Consider the following 5,961-nt stretch of genomic DNA (forward strand, 5'->3'; position numbering starts at 1 on the left):
GCACGCCGACAGGTCGGAATGTCCTTAAAGACAGAGACGTGTCTGTGGCGATTCTGTACTTGCTATTTTGTCATTTTCACTTCATCCACCACTGTCTAAGGAGATGGATCATCAAAACCCTAACTTGCTGAATAGGTGACGGTACGCACACCTCAGCAAGTATCAGCCTCCACGACCTAGCTGCAGAGGAGCAGACGTGCCCTGGGTGACCCGGCCGGTCAGCACCAAGGACCCAGCCCTGGCTCACTCCCAGGAGTCCGTGGAAAACTGCCACTACAAGTTGAACTTTGTTGGGGCCCAGTAGGCCGAAAAACCTCCTGCATGGCAACCTTGAGGGCAACGCCTCCGGGGCACAGGAGAGTCTATTAGGGGACCCTGATGGGAACGCCTCTGGGGCGCAGGTGAACTATTTGGGAAGTTGCAGAACAAGTCAAAAGACTGTGAAACAACATTTGACCGCCTGGGCTGCACATGTACTTTCTGTTTAATCTATGACATTCTTGTTGCTTTACAAAAAGGCATATACTTTTAAGTTTTAAATCAACTTAGGTCAATTAGTGACGCCAGCTTTCCCTTACATTATTTTTGTTTCCAGCTCATTGCCTGCTGTTGGGGGCAAACACAATCCTCTGTCTAACAGTTAGGTCTTGGAGAACTGCTAAAGGGCCTTGAAGGAATGTAAAACTCCCCAAAGAAAATTCTTTGGGCTTATCTTATGCATGGAGACAGACTCCCTCATTCCTGTTTTTTTTGACTCCTGTTCTCTCTTCCCTGATAAGAATGATCCTTCCCAGAACATGTTTTTACTTTTTCAAGGACCATACACTATGTAATCATAAAAAAAAAAAAGTCATCACCTATGGTTTATAAGACACTATCTTAGTCAAGTGTGGTACTACCACCATTCATATTGTCTGTCTTCTTTCTTATAGATACTGCGCCGACACCAACCCCCTGCTCAGAGACCCTTAGACTGAGGTGCGTGGGCTGGTCCCCCGCAGAACTTCTTGTCATCGACAACGTCCTAGAAATATATTAAGATGTCAAATGTGTGAAAGCCTAAAAAATTATCCAACTTGCCTACTGTCCGGCTAATGTACACAAGAGTTTAAGGGATTATATGTCAAGGAGGGGTGCCTGGGTCGCTCAGTTGGTGAAGCCTCCAACTCCTGGTTTCGGGTCAGATCATGATCTCACAGTTCCAAGAGCTCAAGCCCCACAACGTGTCCACACTGATGGTGCGGAGCCTACTTGGGATTCTCTCTCTCAAAACACAAACATTTAAAAAAAAAAAAAAAAAAAAAAAGATTCTATGTCAAGGGAAAACATCATGAAGCCCAAGAACACATTATTAGGAGTGAAAGAAGGAACCTAGATCACAGGGACAGAACTGTTCAAATCTTCCTGAAGTAAAAAACGAAGCGTCTCATGGTTAACAGTAGCATTTACTGGATGGCAAAGAGTGGAAGCCACCGTCTGGCCAATCACATCTATCAAAGTACACTGAACTAAAGGTGGATAGAATCCTGCTGAATCATTAACCTTTCTGAACATACAAAAGGATAAACGTGAGGGCTCACAAAAATGTAGTGAAGAACAGTATTTCTTTTGAAATTAACAAAAAACCATGCACTTTTTGCAGGAAGACGAAGGGTAAGCGATGGCTGTTTTAGAGTACGGAACAGGGAGAGCAAGCTACCAGCCTACATCTGCGCGGAAAACCACAGCCTGCCCCCAGAGTCACCTTTATTCTTCCTTTCATCTTCCATCAGCTTGTTAGTTCTAGCGATGTAGTCGTCCTTGAGTTCAAGTTGATACCTGCAAGTCAGAAAAACAAAAATGCGGAGATCTGAATTCTGAATGTGAAAGGTCTCTAAAATCCTGCTGCGATCCTGTAACTTCAGGCCCCAAACTCAATCACATGAGAATGAAGGGACCTGTCCTTGTGAGGTCACTGAGAGCAACTATTTCTCCACTGGTCTCAATGGACACAAGAAAATAAATCAAGTTAAACTTCCAGTGTGCACGACAGACTCTGAACCCCAAATGATAATCAAGTTGGTCACTTGCAATTCACCTGTCACGTCCCCACCCCCAAGAGGAGAACTCTGGCCCTTAAGGGCTGGGCACCGTCTTGAGAGGCAGCTGCCCACAGCATCTGACCTGGACGAGGGGTACCCAAAGGCACATCTCACGGGGCTGCAGGAGCCTGTGCCAGCCACTACCAGCTGACTTTCTGGGTCAGAGATCAGAGAAAGGAACTTTCCTGAGCCCCTCCCACCTTCAACACTTGCCGAAGCCAAGTGTGAGGACGCCCAAGGCCAGACGAACGATACCCAACAGTTCGCTGTATCCATGGCTATGCCAAGTTCACAGACACATTTTCCATTTATTCCATACCGTTTAATGCCTAGCGCTGGAACTTCAGTGTTCACTAGCATATCCACTAGTTAGAGGAGCGTAGTTGATATGTACATAAAACCCATCATTTCAAAACTGATACGATGACAATGGTGCTACTCTTCTAACACTTTGTATGAACAATAACCTCCAGGGGACCGGGTGGCTCGGTTGGTTGAGTGTCCGACTTTGGCCCAGGTCATAAGTCTCGTGTTTGAGCCCCGTGTTGCGCTCTGTGCTGACAGCTCAGAACCTGGAGCCTGCTTCTGATTCTGTCTGTGCCCCTCCCCTGCTGTCTCTCTCTCAAAAATAAAAACATTAAAAAAAAAAAAGCCTCCAGAAGCCTTTGCAGGCACCATGTAATGGCGTATCGATGACAAATTATGTGCAAGGCAGGAAAAACGAGGCCGATGACTAAGAAATCGCCATAGGAGCGGAGCCAAGTCCTCTCCTCACGACACGTGGTGTACTCACAGGTCAGCAGTAACCGAGCACCTGCGTGCCGGCCGCCATGCCGGGCACTAGGCAGGTACCATACGGGCCCGAGGTCTCTGCGCAAAGAGGTTATTCGCCAGGACACAAAATTCAGGCGGCAGGGAAGCCAGTGACCACGGCTGTCCCTATTCTCCTTTCCTACATTGTGCTTTGCTTCGTAGAACTAAGGGCTCTTTTTTGGATTCTGACTTTGCAGAGCCTTGAAGGAACACAAGGCACATGCTCACTGACCAATACGATCAGCAGGGGGAAGACCAATGTATAAACCGTTAGCTGGCTCCTTCTTAGTGCCAGTATAAGCACAGACAACAAAGTGATTTTAGGGGCGCCTGGGGGGCTCCACCGGTGAAGCGTCCGACTTCAGCTCAGGTCATGATCTTGCGGTTTGTGGGTTTGAGTCCCGCACTGGGCTCTGTGCTGACAGCTCACAGCGTGGAGCCTGCTCTGGGATTCTGTGTCTCCCTCTGTCTGCGTCTCGCTCATTCATGCTCTCTCATTCTGTCTCTCAAAAGTATATTTAAAAAATGAAAGTGATTTTAATTTCAATGTTCTAACTTCTCAGCTGTGCACAAACTGGCCAAGTTCTAAGGGCCCTGCAAAGTAAAGCAAACCACAGGCCCTCAGGAAAGGTCAGAGAAGCTAGAAGAAAGAATGAAGGGCACCTGGGTGGCTCAGTCGGTGAAGTGTCCGACTTTGGCTAGGTCATGATCTCGTGGTTTGGGAGCTTGAGACCTGCGTCGGGCTCTGTGCTGACAGCTCAGACTCTGGAGCCTGCTTTGCATTCTGTCTCCCTCTCGCTCTCCTCCTCCTGCTTGCGCTCTGGCTCGCTCTCTCAAAAATAAACACTAAAAAAATTTTTTTTAAATGAGCAGAGGATGTCCTTCTCTGTATATGCCTTTTTAAACCCATCTTGAATGTGCTTGGGAAAGGCTGGGCTAGCAATGGAAACATACATTTTTCTCAACACCCATTGTACTGTCAACTGTCGGCCCTATCTACCTCCTCAGTGGTGCCATGTTTCTAGCAACTTAATTCAATTCCACGATTCCTTTACCAATGACAAGCCATGTCTTACTTGAGCAGCTCATTCTTGAGTTTCTGGTCATAGGTCTCCTCAGTACTCTGGATATTCAGCTCCCATTTCCTAAGTGCGTCAGATGCGCTTTTATTTTTTTCTTCTTGTAGCCTCTGAGTCCTGAAAATAGCGGGAAGAAAAGGGAAAGAAAGTACGTAAGAAAACCACAGCATAGGAAGTAACTAATTTGGAGGGAAAAAAACAGACTGTTTTAGCGCCACAGAGTAAAACCTTCACAGGGCTTCACTGCTGCGAAGTGAACTGAAGGAGCCAGAAGTCCATCTACATTACCAACCGACGTGGTCCATCAGCCAGCAGGTGGACTTCTATGGTGGGACCTGCCTCAGGGGAGTGGGGCTGTGGCAAGAGCAAAGTGGTGTCTTACATTCCGATGTTTCCAGAAGAAAACCCACGCTCAAAAAAGGGGCACAGGGGACAAACCACCATAATCAATTGAGGGGTGAAAGAATGTTTTTAGTGACAAAGCTACAAAGCCAACGTTAGTGTATGTTAAGTGTTTCTTCTGGAACATTATTTCTAACTGTGAGACTTAACTGATTAGACCCTAAGAATTAGTAGAAGATTTGTTTTCGGCCTTTAATAATCTAATTCATCAAATAGGGGTGCCTGGGTGGCTTAGTCGGTTTAGGTGGACGACTTCACGTCAGGTCAGGACCTCACAGTCTGTGGGATCGAGTCCCGTGTCAGGCGTCAGGCTCTGTGCTGACAGCTCACAGCCTGGAGCCTGCTTCGGGTTCTGTGTCTCCCTCTCTCTCTGTCCCTCCCCTGCTTGCTCTCTCTAAAAAATAACAAACATTTAAAAAATAATAATCCATCGACTGAAGATGCCAAAAACAAAAGATGGGTCCATTAGAACTTCCAAATCCCTAGAATGGAGAGCTTTTCATGGGGGAGACCTTCAATCACCTGCAAAACCAACTCCAGAGGCAGGAATCAGGGTCACAGGCACTTAGACCAAAGCACAGGGATGTGAGGGTTCCAGCCAAGGATAAAGGCTTTATGTCAGAGCTCCCTCTGCTGCCTACACTGTAAAGCCGAGGAATAAATACATTTACTTTGCTTAATTCGCTTAGAAGGAAGGAGCAGGGCAAGTGGAGGTAAAGAAGCGATTCTACAGGGCACCTGGGTGGCTCAGTCAGTTAAGCGTCTGACCTTAGCTCAGCTCATGATCTCACGGTTTGTGGGTTTGAGCCCCACGTCGGGCTCTGTGCTGACAAGTAGCCCAGAGCCTGGGGCCTGTCTTAAGATTCTGTGTCTGCCTCTCTCTCTGACCCTCCCCTGCTCATGCTGTCTTTCTCTCTCAATAATAAATAGATTAAAAAAAAAAAGTAAGTGATTCTACATCATGATTATAGAATCCAGAATCTGCCCAAATTTGGTCCCTTTTCTGTCCCTCCACATTATCAAAAGGTAGGCAGAAGAAATCACAGGAACAGAATCTACATAAAAGAAAAAAAAAATCAATAGAGAGAAAAACACTTAAATGGGATTCCTCGAGTATCTACTAGCATCAAGGTCCCATATGGGAAAGAAGGCTGAATCCACCAACTACAGACTGGTGAGCTTGCCCTTAGTCCCAGGTAAGATTTGAAGGACGATACACCTGTGAGTCCTTAGTGAGAGGAACACACACGTGACCAGAAACAGGTTCACCCAGGGGCGCCTGGGGTGGGGGGGGGGCCGGTCAGTCAGTTAAGCATCCAAGTTTCGCTCAAGTCATCATCGTGTGGTTCACAAGATCGAGCCCCGCGTTGGGCTCTGTGCTGACAGTTCAGAGCATGGAGCCGGCTTTGGATTCTGTCTCCCCCTCCCTGTGCCCCTCCCCTGCTCGTAACTCTCTCTAGAAGTTACACCCAGTACACGGTGGAGCCACCTCTTTCCTCTCTTCCGACAGCGGAGCAGGTGAGGGCGCGTCCGGGTAAATGGAAGTCAGTCACTACACACACGCGCAGCTACATCGGGACGACTGG

At 47.4% G+C, this 5,961-nt stretch overlaps 1 long non-coding RNA gene across 1 annotated transcript; it reads right to left on the reverse strand.

The window, feature by feature from the left end:
- Positions 1–1,744: 1,744 nt before the first annotated feature.
- LOC115284592 lies at positions 1,745–4,108 on the reverse strand. Its single transcript, XR_003905280.1, has 2 exons — positions 3,971–4,108; positions 1,745–1,818 (listed from the first exon to the last, which is right to left on the reverse strand). It is a non-coding gene; the product is annotated as an uncharacterized LOC115284592 (long non-coding RNA).
- Positions 4,109–5,961: the final 1,853 nt, after the last annotated feature.

Source organism: Suricata suricatta, unplaced genomic scaffold (genome assembly GCF_006229205.1).
Source record: "Suricata suricatta isolate VVHF042 unplaced genomic scaffold, meerkat_22Aug2017_6uvM2_HiC HiC_scaffold_112, whole genome shotgun sequence".
NCBI lineage: Eukaryota > Metazoa > Chordata > Mammalia > Carnivora > Herpestidae > Suricata > Suricata suricatta.